Consider the following 14,373-nt stretch of genomic DNA (forward strand, 5'->3'; position numbering starts at 1 on the left):
GCATGGGAGAAGGTGATCAAATGAAGGACATGATTGTCCCTCCTTCCATTTCACATATAAAAGATGACAGGTCTAGTTGATGAATTTTACTGCATTCCTGATTATAGGATACCACTCTTGATCCTTCACTACACTAGTGGGTGAAATGTGTCTACAAGGATGGTCACAGACCACACACTAGTTAGTCTGCTGCATGTCCTTCTTCATCTGTCATCCACATCAGTTGCCTCTCTCTGCTTAATGATGAGGTTACCTCTGTCATTATCATCCTAAACATCTAAAGTCATTATAACTGTATTGGTCCTATGTTTTTAAAGTAAAGACTGCACTCACCCTACTGTTTCCTCATATATGATTGTCATTAGAGTGATATTCCCAATATTTATTGTATGTAAGTCGTTTTGTACTAATAAACAATGATTACTGAGCTCCAGTAAAATTCTCCCCAGGCCAAAAAAGAAAGAAAGAAGCAAGCTACTATAATGGAATATACTTTTTTCTTTTCTTTTTTCCTTCTTCATTTTTTTAGGACCATAGAAGCAGAGGCCCTTAGTTTCCAGGTTTGTTTGAGCAGACATCAGTTCGTGAAAGCAAAGAAAAAAGAACACCTAAATTCCCTTTCAAGGAATGTTCATCGTGTTCATATCAGTGAAAACAAAGTTTATGGGAACTCACTCTTTCTCGGCATGTGGCTCTTGCAATAACACAATAAATACTTCATTTCCCATCACACTTATGGCTACCAGCATTTAATAGAGAAGTGCCATTAATCCCCAGCCACTTGGGTCAGACTGCTGGTCTGGTAACTGCCTGCTCTCATTACTGGAAGGCCTTCTGAAATTCAGCATGCAGTGTGTTAGTCATAAAACAAGAGTCCTCTGGTTTCCCTTTTATGCACAAGAAAATTATTAGCCCCAGTTCTTTCCCAGCTAGGACTGGGAAAGAACTGTTTTCCTGACACCTTTCTTTGATTTGAACAAGGGCTCTAGTTTAGTAGGTCACAGACAGATGGGCTGGGCCTCACTGTGAAGCCTCTATTTCCTTAAGGGTCTCCTAGGACCATGGACATGTATAATTTTGCAATCAGCTGGCTCAGTTTTATTATCTGTCCAAGGACATATAACCAAAGACATATTATTATTATTTTTATTTTTTGCAAGGCACAAGAAAATGAAAATCTGACAAAAACATCACCACCATCATTGCACGATTATATCCCGACTTTCTTCTCATGAGCTCCATTTTTATTTTCACAACATCTATGAGTGAATTTAAGGTGAGAGATAAGGAATGGTCAAAGGCCATCCAGTGAATTTTCATGGCCAACCAAGAGTTTCAACTCATGTCTAGCTAGCTGGACCTAATCCAGCCCTCTCTTAACTATGTAGCTGTTTTCCCATGTGAATTTGCACTTATTTCCCTGACATATGTGTTGAACATATGGACATGTTACCACTTGTGCAAAATACATAGCCCAAATTCAACGTGAATCTGGAAGTTCCATCTCAACACAATGCAGTGACCTACTTTAATATTTCTTAGTTCTGTAAGGTGTGCAAGCTCAATATTTTGGAAACTTGTGAGTCTTTATTGGGCCATTTGTGACTGCTTTTGTTTTTAGAGTGTCTTTTTCTATTAATTTCCAACATTATTATTTTTTCCTTGTATACCAAGGAACTTTCCTGAGTGGGTAGAAACCATTGCCTTTTGGAGTGATGATACCCTATTTCACTTCCAAACTGATAGTGATTCAAACACCCTCATTTACTTTATATTCTTTAACAGGCAGGAGAAGATTTAGGATCTGGGTAATGCAGGGTGCTACCACTATGTGCTGTTGTGAGAGCTAGACAGGGAAGAAAGTGAATAGGAAGAAAATCAATTCATTTGAGATGTGGTGCTAGAGAAGAATGCCGAGGATACAATGGATGGCCAAGAAGACAAACAAATGTGTCCTAGAAAAGATCAAGCCTGAACTCTCCCTGGAAGCCAAGATGACAAAACTGCAGTCTAAGGTCATGGGCCTGAATCTGCAGAACCTTAGCAGAGAGGTGGAGGATTGGGGGGGGGGGGGGGGCTTGGGATGTTTCATCCACTGGGTTGCCATGAGTCAGAGCTGACTCATGGATAAGCATGGCTGGGGTCCAGGCTGCAGATGGGTTGCACTCGCTCAGCCACAGTTCACATCTAGATTCTTATATATGCTGTGTTCACATTTCCTTGGTAACTAGGCCTGCCTTTTCCCCTCAGATACTCAATTGGAATTTTAAGTTACTGCAATGCTAAAAATTTGTGGACTGAAGAAGCGTTTAATTTCTGGGATGAATTCTTATTTGGGGGACACTGGCTTCATTCTTCCCTCTAGTACACCCCAGTTATGGATAAATACAATCATGTTGTATTAATACAAAAACAGTTATTGGTCCTTAAATTATATGCTGCAAATGTATCCTGTTTAAAAGCTTGGTTTTTTGCCTTCCAATGTAAGGAGGAAGCAGTCAGTCCAATGCAATTCTATCAGTTACAGTGAAGAAAAACCGCCTTTTATAAAGCTGTTTACAAGAAAGAACAGCTGGCAAAAATTAGGTCAAGAAACCACCCTTTCCCTCCTGGCCCAAGTAAACGCAGGAAACCAGGCCCTGGCCTCAAAGTAGTGAAAAGAAAATACATTTCACCTACCACCCATATGTTATGAGGTAAGAATGCAAGATAAAGTTGCCTCACTTATTTTTTTAAAAATTGCAAAAAGTCAATGATAAAAATGCATGTTAGGTCAAACAGAGTGCAAATAAATCATCTTTGCTTTGACAGTTTCAAGGTTTTGCAACACAAATAGATCTCCAGTCCTGGGCACACCAACTGATAAAACAGTGGAGTTCTGATAAAAATGCCGAGCTCCACACCCGGCTGACCTGACATTCTCTGTATTAAATGGAATCCTGAGATGTTTGTAAAAAGAGAAACCCTCCAGGCAGCTACGAGCCAAAACAAAGCAAGCTTTGCTTGGAACACTCATGTTAACTTGAATCCTGTACTGGAATTATAATACACAGAACTAATTTTTAATTTTATTTATTTTATTATTGTGTTAACTAAAACTAAACACATGTGCTACCTCCATGGGAGACCTTTATGAACCACTTCAGAGACACATTGGTGAACTTACTAATCATTACCATTGTTTACTGTTTAAACTGGTGTGTAGCCACACTTCAAGGGCACTTTTAGCGGATGCCCTACTGTATCTTGGTCTGGGAGGCAATTTTTCCAGCCCTGCTAGCTAGAGAGGTCAGGGATTCAACCTGCAGCTTTCTGCATGCAAAAGATATGTTCCATTATCTTTCCTCATTTTCAGATCTTGTAATCCCGCAAGTTAATTTTCAAAGTGGATTACTCCATGCCTTGTTCTGCAGAGTTGTTTGTTGTTATCATATGCCTTCAAGTCATTTCCAACTTATGGCAACCCTGTGACAGGGTTTTCTTAGCAAAATTTGTTCAGATGAGGTTTGCTATTGCCTTCCTCTGAGGCTGAGAGAATGTGTCTTGTCCCAGGTCACCCCAGCGGGTTTTATCTCTGAGCTGGGCATTGAACCCGGGTCTCCAGAGTTGTAGTCCAACACCCAAACTACTAGACCACACTGGCTCTCTCTGCAGAGTTAAGCCAGTGATAAAATTCAGCAGTTTGTAATGTGTGTGTGGTGTGGTGTCTTCAAGTTGTTTCCAACTTACAGTGAACCTAGGGCAACCCTATCACAGGGTTTTCTTGTGTGGTTTCTTCAGAGAGGGTTGCCACTGCCATCCTCTGAGGCTGGGAGAGTGCGTCTTGCCCACAATTTTCCAGTAGCTTTCCATGGCTGAGTGGGGTTTTGAATCCTGTTCTCCATAGTTTCTAGTCCAGTGCTCAAACCAATACACTATGCTAGCAGTCTGGAAAGGAATGGAGTCATTTCAGGTATAAATCATTGTTGTGAAACTCTTGACTGAACCCCTTTTGCTGTATAGAGTATTCCTTCCATTCCAGATGTGTCCATGGGACCTGATCCATCAAGTGTCTTTTAATTTATCTCTTGCAAGTCAGCCGGTTGATGGCCTGGAGCCTCAGTGGTGTGAATTGCTTAGTTGTCTGACTATTGTATAATGAAAGCTCTGTAACAAAAGCTGGTGGGAGCCATTAATTATGATTGCTAGATCCTGTAGAAGAGAGTGGATTTTTAAATGGTGTTCCTGCACACATACACAGGAGAGAGACTCCTTGCTAAACTATATAGGTTTCCTCTGTTTTCACTGTTAATTTGTTTACAGTACTTTGGAAAGTGCTAAAAATATTTGTATCTAATAAGTTAAAATAACAACTAAGTTCGGGCATCAATACAGAAAGCCTTCATAGACAAACTTGGATCAGCTTCTGCTTTTAACAAGCATTCAAGCACATTTTTGATCCAGCCTTGTATCCTGGCAGCAAAGAACCTACCAGCATAATGGATCATAGATGAAGGTGATCAAAGCCTGGGGGGGAAATTGTTTTGTCAACATCAGTCAGAATCTGCTAGCCGGCATGGCAACTAGCAGCTATAGTCCAGAAATATAGTTATTCAGATCTCTACTGCTCATGTTCCTTTCTTCTTATAGAACTGCCCATATTCGCCTTCTTTTCTACTTGCTTCATTTATCTCAACAACATTATTAAGCAATTTTTTATCAAAATGAAATGCTGGAGGGTATGTTTTAAATACGCTAAAGACACAGATCCTGTGAGATCTTGGAAGCTAAGCAGTGTCAGTCCTGGTTAGTACTTGGATGGGTGACTGCCAACAAATACCAGGTGCTGTCGGCCAGGGCGTGTTACAGACCACCCATTTGGGGCGGCCTGTAGGCGCTCCTTTCCCCACTGGATTGGGGCCTCATCTGCCAGAACGGCAGCCTCCGAGGTCCTGATCCGCCGCTTTCCAGGCCTGGAAAGGGGTGTCCTTGGGGCGGGGAGGAGGAGAAAGGGGCCGCTTGGCCCCTTTCTCCTTTGCGTCGCTGGCGCAGCCATCTAAAGGCTGTGCCAGCAACGCAAACTGCGGAAGGAGCTCCATTTCAGAGGTCCTTCGTGCGCCGTGGAAAGGGCGCTCTATCTGCCCTCGCATGGCGCAAAGACGTCACGTCCACACCGCCTCGTTTGGAGGTGGCATGTTTGTGACGTCGTAATGGCGGCCCCCGTGTGGAACGGGCGCCGCCATTTTGTACGTCCTGGGGACATATTGGGGTTAGGTGTGTGCGTAAGGCACGCACTTTGCCTAACCCTAGTACGTCCCCAGATAACGGGCCCAGATTTCCAAGGAAAGAACTGGCAGAACCACCCCTGAGTATTCCTTGCCTAAAAAACCCTATGAAATGCATGGGGTTGCCATAATTGACAGGTGACTTGAAGGCACACAAACACACTTGTTTAAATAAGAACTTTTTTTTTATTTACTAAAACAGATTTCTGATAAGTTTTTTGAAAACTGGTTTACAATCACAGATAGTGGCACCTGTGCTTTTTTGGCTGTAAGTTTTAAAATAGCAAACCTTCGTTGTTTTGTGTGTTTGTTGTTATTGTGTGTGTGTGTGTGTGTGTGTGTGTGTGTTATAAAGATAGCATCTTACAAATGTTCATCACCACCACCCCATCTTTGAGGTTTTTAGACCATCGAAAGTACAGGAGCCAGTTGTAGGCCAGTGAATGCCATCTAGTGGCCTTAACCAGCATGTCAAAGCTCTTCATACTGGGACCAAAGACTGCCTGAATGGATTCAGTTTATAGTTGTGTAGAAGCTGAAAAAGGTTGTCTTGGGGAGAACTTGGGTTAAGGGGAAATGTAGAAATATTGTGTATAGACGTGGGATTTCTCATCAAGGCTGGCGTATTTCTAAAAGCAGTGCTGTCCCATTTTAAGTGGTACCCAACAGTAAACCCCAAATTCCGTATCCCAGCCTCCAATCCAACTCTTTATATGGATGCGGTTTCTTACTAACCGGGTAAGAAAAGCAAACATTGTACTAGGCAAAGCCTCAAAGGCCAGAGAGTCCTGATTACAACCAGCATATTCACAGTCATCTGACTGCAAACTAACCAATATTGCCGCTGGCAGGACATCATGTTTTTGCCACAGTGTCCCTCAGAAAAGGAAAAAGAAGAAGTTAATTTCTTAGTTTTATATAACATGCATACTGTTTTTCACCTAGCAGTCTCTGGATGAACAAACATCCCTTTTCACAAGGACTTTCACAAGGCAACATAAACAGAACTGCTTATGACAGTCTAACAGTTCTCCAAATGTAGTTGGTAGTGAAGCTCCTTCCTTCCTTCCTTCCTTCCTTCCTTCCTTCCTTCCTTCCTTCTCAGCCCCTTTCCTGTCTATCCTTTTACACCTTGGGAAGAATGTCCTTGGGTACTTGGCATCCCTGTCTACCATTCAGCACTACCTTTTATACACATGATTAGGCATTGCTTGTTAAATTTTACACAGAAAGTGGAACACAGCTTGGAAATGTTAATTCTTTGAACTACAACTTTCAGAATCTCCCAGTCAATATGGCCCACTTTTGCAAGCTAAGGAACAGAGCATGGGAGGACCTTTTCCCTCCTGCCAGAGTTGGCAGATTTTCATTTGATAGTCTTCCAGGGGATTTGGACATCCTCAGTTTGAGGACAAAATCTTACTAAATAATTTTCTGGAAGATTTTGTACAAAAACCTTAACTGAAACAAAAAATAGCTAGCTATGAAACACCATTCACTGTATACTGAGTGCAAAAACTACTGAAATAATAATAATAATAATAATAATAATAATAATAATAATAGGTTTTGAACTGAACCCCATTGAAATCATTGAAATTTACTCCCAGGTAATGTGCACAAGGTTACAGCCATTCGGAGCCACTATTGATAGCTGCATTACTCACCCCATTTATCAAATGTGCCTCATGCTACATTACATTCCAGATTAAGAATAAGTATTGGGTAATATCTTTATTGGATCATTAAAATATCGTAAAAATGTGTATTTGTAAGTCTCTTTAAACTGTTAATGAGACTGAGTGTTACAGGATTTTGGGGTAGGAAACAGTAAAGTCCAGCATCAGCTAACTTCCTCCATCTCAATAGACAAAGGACAGGCAGTCGCTCAACAAACTATTTGTTGCCTTTAGACAAACCAGATGGCTCCCCTTTTGGCTTGAAGCAGAAGCAATATAGTACTCCCTTCTCATATCAGAAACATTAGTTTTTAATGTGCTACAGAATTATTGTGAGGATTACTGAGATAATGTGTACAAGCTGTGTTGTTGCATGTCTTCAAGTAATTTCCAACTTACGGTCACCCAAAGGTGAACCTATCACAGGGTTTTCTTGAAAAGTTTCTTCAGAAGGGGTTTGCCATTGCCATCCTCTGAGGGTGAGAGAGTGTGACTTGTCCAGGGTCACCCAGTTGGTTTTATGGTGAAGAACATTCAAATCCTGCTCTCCAGAGTCATGGTTCAATGCTCAAACGACTACACCATACTGGTTCTCTGATAAGACATGTATTTAAAAAAAATAGCATTTGCACAGCTCACTTACTTTTGTTAAGAGCTTGAGAAAGCTTATTTTATTTATTTACTGTATTTATACCACAGTCTTCAACCCTAAAGGCTTTCAGAGTGGCTTACAAATAGTTATTCAGACTGTTCCCTGCTCTCAGGCTTACAATCGAAAAGGTTACTTTTGGTAGGCTGTTCTCAGAATCTTGCAGGCACCATGGCCAAGTTCTCGTTGCCATTGAACTCCAATGTATGTTCCTTATCTTGAGTCCAAGCGTATATCCAAAAAACATATGCTCAGGCACAATGTTTTTCAGAACTCTCTGCCAGAACCATCACCAAATGGCAACATAAGTAAAGAGAGCAATACACACAACATGCTTTCAATAACACTGAATAAGCAGAGAACTTTACAACACCATCTGTCCAGGCTCATTTCTAACTGAAATGGCCCTTTAAAGAAAAATAAACCACCTTCTCAAACTGCAAATTCCTTTCCTGAAAAACACTATTAGGCATCAGATGCATATTGCTTTAGTGTGTGCTCAGACTACTAAAACAAATTGCACTGTGTCAGTATAACTAAGACTTATTCATTCACAAATAATGATGGAGGAGTGAGAAATATCCCCAAGGAGTGAGAGAAAGAATTAGCCCATTATAAGTCCAGACGCTGACTTATTTAAAATCCATTTATTTTTGTAATATTGCAAAACAGGTCCCAAGAGAAGATAAAATAAACGGATCAATGCTGATTTCACATTCTTGATATTTCCTTAGAAGCAGCAGTCATATTTTAATGTTTGTGAGCATAAAACAATGTGGCTTTGTCCATTGTTTAGCCAATATCTTTTTTGTATTACTTGTGAAATTTATGAAAGTAAATATTGTAGCACTGGAATAATGGACCCAGACTGTTCTGAGATGGAAAACCTGTTGAAGGTACTCCAGATTTTTCTGGACTATGGCCCTATACAGACAGGCCAAAATAAAGCTGCTTCGAGTCACTTTGGAGGTATGGTATTTCAATTATACATGTGTCCTAAGAGTCCAGAAGCTGCACCAAAGCCACACTCCAGTCCTAAGGACTGGAGTGCAGCTTTGGTGCAGCTTTATTTTGGCCTGTCTGTATCAGGCCTATAATAGTTTGAGTGTTGGACTTTGGACACCAGGATCCAAATTTCTGTTTGGCTATGGAAACCCACTGGATTACCTTGGGCAAGTCACATTCTCTCAGCCAAAGAGGAAAGCAATGGCAAACCCCATCTTTAAGAAAATTGCAGACCTAAGGCTTTGCTTTAGGAAAGCTTTAGTGCCACTGGCATGCTGGTATGTGATGACTGGAGTTAGAATTAAACAAATAATTTAAGATATGTGTGTGGTGTAATTGTTGTGTATATTAATCTGCAGATCCTTGCAAGTCCATAGTTCTGCCTGCTTAGGGTTGCCATAAGTGAGGACCTCCAAACCGGGACAAATGTAGGACAAATGTAGGGCAACATTTTCAAATGTAGGACACATTTTTCTAAAAATGGAGGACGCGCAAAAATTGAGTTTTTTTTAAAAAAATGTTAATATAAATGTATGTTTTTAGGCATGATCAAAATGGAGGACATTTTGGCATTATTCTTAGACAGATGGCAGAAATGTATTTGCCCTCAGGTTCAACTGTACTTCTCAGAAGTGTGTACTTGGGCAAGGGACTGTGGTTTTTCTTCACTGCGCATGAGTTTGTAAAAATCACAGCAAGTTACATTGGCCATGCCTCAGAGGCTTGTTGATATCAATATCACCACCATCATCATCATCATCATCATCATCATCATCATCATCATCATCATCATCACTATAATTGTGCAAGAAAGGCAGACTTGTTAGCATTCAAAGCGCCATAAATACACAGAAAATGCACTTGCATATATTTAATAATAAAAAATAATGAAAAAATAAATAAAAAACAAGGCAGGGGTGTATATATTTAATAATAAAAATTAATGTAATAAAATAAAAAACAAGCAATAATAAAAATTAATAAAATAAAACAAAAACAAGCAATAATAAAAATTAATGAAATAAAACAAAAACAAGCAATAATAAAAATTAATGAAATAAAACAAAAACAAGCAATAATAAAAATTAATAAAATAAAATAAAAACAAGCAATAATAAAAATTAATGAAATAAAATAAAAACAATCAATAATAAAAATTAAAAAATTAAATAAAATAAGTATTTTATATTTTTAAATATCATTTTAAAACCCCAAAAAACCAAGGCAGACCTAATGGCCACTGACTCAGCTCTCCTCCTCCTTCTCTGGCCCAAATCTGCCCTGGCCTTCAGGCACCCTTCCTCTGGCTCCTTCCTCCTCCTCCTCCTCCTCCTCCTCTCCCCCCTCCTCCTCCTTTTGATGGCTGGCGCAGGGGGGAGGAAAGTGAGGCAGGCGCGTGCGCGGGGGGAGGTAAGCAGGGCAGGCGCGCGTGCGCACGCAGAGGGAACTGGAGCAGGCGCGCGGGGGGGAGGAAAGTGAGGCAGGCACGCGCGGGGGTGGGAGGAAAGTGGGGCAGGCGCGCGCGCTGCCACTGGCCCCTGCTAAGGCCTGGGTGGCGCGCAAGCCCTCCCAGTGGGGGCACGGTGGCGGCGGCGCTTCTGCCGCCCACCGATGAAGAGGAGGAAGGCGGAGCCGGAGGAGGAGGTGGGTTGGCGCCGCAGCAGCCGCATTAGCGGCAGCGGCAATGGCCGGAGCGGGCCCCCAAACCAGGAACAAGGCACGGGTGGGGGCCCAAACCGGACCGGGACCGGGAGGGGCTCCCCGAAACCGTGAATGGCACGGGGCCCGCCGGGTTATGGCAACCCTATGCCTGCTATATTCATTCCAAAAGTTCCAAAGATTAGCTGCACAGAACTCCATAGTGTAGTACACCAATCTGATACAAAGCCTCAAAACAATGCCGATAAAACAATCAGTAGAACGTGTTACAATCTTCCCTGTTAGTCACTTAGATACTGGGGCTTAAGAAGAAAGCATATTCTGCTTCTTTGTTAGTGCCAGTGTGGTGTAGTGTTTTGAATGTTGGAGTAGGACTCTGGAGATCAGGGTTCAAATCCCTGCTCAGCCACAGAAGTACACTGGGTAACCTTGGGCAAGTCACATTCTCTCAGCCTTAGAAGACAAAGGCAAAGCTTGCCAAGAAAATCCTGTGTTAAAGTTCCCTCAGAGTTGCTATAAGTTGGAAACAACTTGAAGACACAGAACAATATTCTTCTTTGAAATGATGTAATTTGTAGCTCACTTGAGTTTATCACACGGGGGAAAAATCAGGGGTTTAAACAGACATTTTCCCAGGACAGTTGCACGATCACAGTGAAAATTTTCACACACATTGCTATTAGAGAAGACTTATCCCAGGAAGAACCAGGAATGCTCCAGCAACAAATCATTCACGGGATTTCCCAATGAATGATTTCTTGCTGGAGCATTCCTGGTTCTTCCTGGGATAAGTCCTCTCTAATCACGTGTTGTGTGAAAATCTTCACCGCAATCACGCAACTGTCCCAGGAAAATGCCTGTTTAAACCCCTGATTTTCCCCATGTGATATACTCCTCTGGCTAAATACAAACAGCATGTAGAGTGTTTTGTCCACTTAAATTCCCTCCTATTACTCCAGTCTGAAATAACCATTCTTCATTTCCTGTTCTCAAATAGCTGAGTTGCTTACCAATTCAAAGAATGGCTGTGTCCAGCCACAAATGAAAGCTACTTTTCAGTGGTGAATGAAGTCATATGGCAATGCTGGAACTTCAAAAGAGATTTTGTGCTATGAAACATAATGTATAAATGTGAGGTGGGATTCTAGTACTCTCATATGCCTATGATATTCCATTTATTCTGAAAAGCACATCCTCGGAGGTCTGCAAACTATTATATTTCTATTTGCTTTTCTTAACGCAAGAGCTTAAGAACTGATCTTTACTATAAACACTCACAGCTTTGAAATATGTGGAAAGAGTCTCCCTCCCAAATAGCCAAAGATGTTAATCTGAAATTTGGTTAATGTCAAATAATTATTTTTAAGGGCCAATTTACACACATAAGCATTACAAGAAGAACTCTTATTATTATCTTATGTGTAAATAGGCATTGAAATTCATGAGGCCATCATAAGTCAACAGGCGACCTGAAGGCACGTACATACATATACACCAGGACCAACTCTGAGCCTTCTTCTGCTTCAGTGTTGTTCATGTCCTAAATAATGCCCATATTCTTCTGTTCACCATTCTGTGGATTCCCTCAGCACTTACCATAACTTAGGGGTCAGAAACAGATCTGACCAATTAATTGCTGCAGTCTAGCCTCCTCCCTCCCCATTTGCACTGTTGAGACTTTACCTTTCTGCATTACTAGACATAATTCCAATTCTAATGAGATTTTGTCTTTATTTTCCTGTAGACCCTTCTGAAGTAAAGGTGGTGAGTCTGCATTCTTCACCTTGTAAAATATCATATCACTTTGTCTGTTGCACAGAGGTAGTTTTCTTAATGCACAAAAGATCACAGAATGTAGTGGTGGTGGGGCTTTTGTTGTGATGCTTAGACCAATAATTTGCAGATGCTGGTCCTCTGGGTATTTTGGACTGCATTTCAACACCCAAAAACTCCAGCAAGCCTGATCAATGGTCAGGAATTCTAGGAGATGTTCAATACAGCTGGAGGACTAAAGATTGAAATCTACCAGATTAGACAACCAAATAAAAGCCACATTATACATCTGCTTGTTAGTCATGCTTTCCTTTTTGTACTATGCTTCAGAAACAAGGAACCAGCCAAGAATATACTGATTGAAATAAAGAAATGGCTGATAAATAAAAAAGTGGATTATTCAAACAAGCTTATAACTTCTGGGTACAATTATCTATTTGAGCCAGCTCACTTGACCAGTTGTTCATAAAGCACTGAACAAGATAAATAACAATACGAAATTGAATTTGGTATATTCCAGATCCCCTTTATTAGCCATTTGGGTTCTGTGTAGGGTTGCCAGGTCATTGAGCACCAGTATAAATCTAAGGGAATTACTCTGCTGTCCCTGGTCTCCAGATTGGGAGACAAATCTTGGGATGAGTGACCTCAAAGGAGAAGCAAAAAGTTTGATTTGTATATATCAGATGGCTTTAAAACCCGAGCACCATCTCAATCCATCCCTAGATGGTGCCAGGACTCTCTTGTTCAGTGTGTAGGTGTTTATACAGGTGTGCTTGGGTTAATGTTGATGCACCAAAAAGCCAGGAGTGACAGGAGGGAAGTGGGGAGAAGGACAGAGAGTGCATGCAGCTGGGCCAATCATGCCTTTTGGAGCAAGGCAGGATGTGACTTATGTCTCTGTTGTTGTACTTGACAGCAGTGGCACAGTGCCTAAAAAAAGATTTCTCATCATGTTGGTAGTGAACATTTCACAACTGCAGCAGCAAAAGACTTGAAAAATTGGACATATATCTTGTGTGCTATAGATATCACTACATAAGATGTGAGCTGTATTGGGAAGGGCAGCAGCTGCTATATCTACTGGTCACATTGCACCATCTGGCCAGCTATTGAAAAGTGCTTTGTCCCACTGCACTTGGCTTTGGTTTGCCATATTACCTTGTTGTCTGGGTTTTGCCCAAATTCTGGGCCCATTTACCCAGACTGATCTCAGGCCCATTTCTAATGTCATCTGACCCTGTAGCAGTTCCACCTCCCTCCGAATCCTTGCCTACTCCATTCTGTAATGTCACAGGGGCATACTCCATGACATCACAAGGAGATACAAATTTCATTGAGCTTCTATATTCATTCACCTGGAGAAGTTGGAAAGATCAGAGTTAAGGTGGCTAGTAACTTCTCATTCTCTTAAGATTTAAGTGCCAAAACCAGAGACCCAGGGCTTTCTACACTTTAAGATGGAGGCCCAGAGTATATTACTGAAGAGGGACTTGGTCTCTGTTTTCCCACAAAGTAATTGCTCTTGAGATATGGAGAGACAGTAGTAGATTCAGGTGCATGGATGATGGCACAGGTACCTCTTTCAGTGGTAGCTGAAATGTCAGTGGGGCAATGGATCCACTCTGGGTTTAATATGAACTTTGTAAGAGTTATCCAAGGTGGGGAATCTGTTTGGGGGATGGAGTACATCATCTGTGATAACTCCATTAAAGTTTGGACACAGTGAAATGAGGCCACCTGTGCAAAATGTAGTCATTTCTTTATACTCGCCAACCAATTCAGTGCCCCACTAACATCAGATCTATCAGCTGCCATTACCTCACCCTCAAATGCTTCTCCAGTCCTCAACTTGAAAATTGCTACACTCCACCCCCTGCTTTCATTACTGCCATGGCTTTTGACTGTTTTGAATGTTCTCTTCCCATAGAAAGACTTTGGGCATGTTGATTTCTCCTCAAAGGGTTTATTCAGCTTCCTTTTCTCATTAACAAAGTAATACTTTCCTGTATATCCGGGGAGCTGCACGAGTGTGCAGAAACCACTGCATTGTGTAGGGGTGGCCTAATTTCACTGTGCTACCAGTTGCCACTAGGATACCAAGTTTACTGTATATGACAAAAATAAAACTCTTTCCAGCTAACAACTTCGCAAGTATGTCCTGCCACTGCCACAGACATCCTGTGTGATTTTATGAAAGCTACTCAGCATTTCTCTACTGCATTTTCCCTAATGTGTAAAAACAATAAATAAATCATGTTTCTGTGTTTTGTTAGGGTCACACATTACACTGCTCAGCAGAAGGCATAGTGCTTTTTGCACTTACCATGCATTATATAACAAG

This window comes from Sceloporus occidentalis, unplaced genomic scaffold (genome assembly GCF_023333645.1).
Source record: "Sceloporus occidentalis isolate IW3139 unplaced genomic scaffold, rSceOcc1.0.p SCAF_2, whole genome shotgun sequence".
Classification (NCBI taxonomy): Eukaryota; Metazoa; Chordata; class Lepidosauria; order Squamata; family Phrynosomatidae; genus Sceloporus; species Sceloporus occidentalis.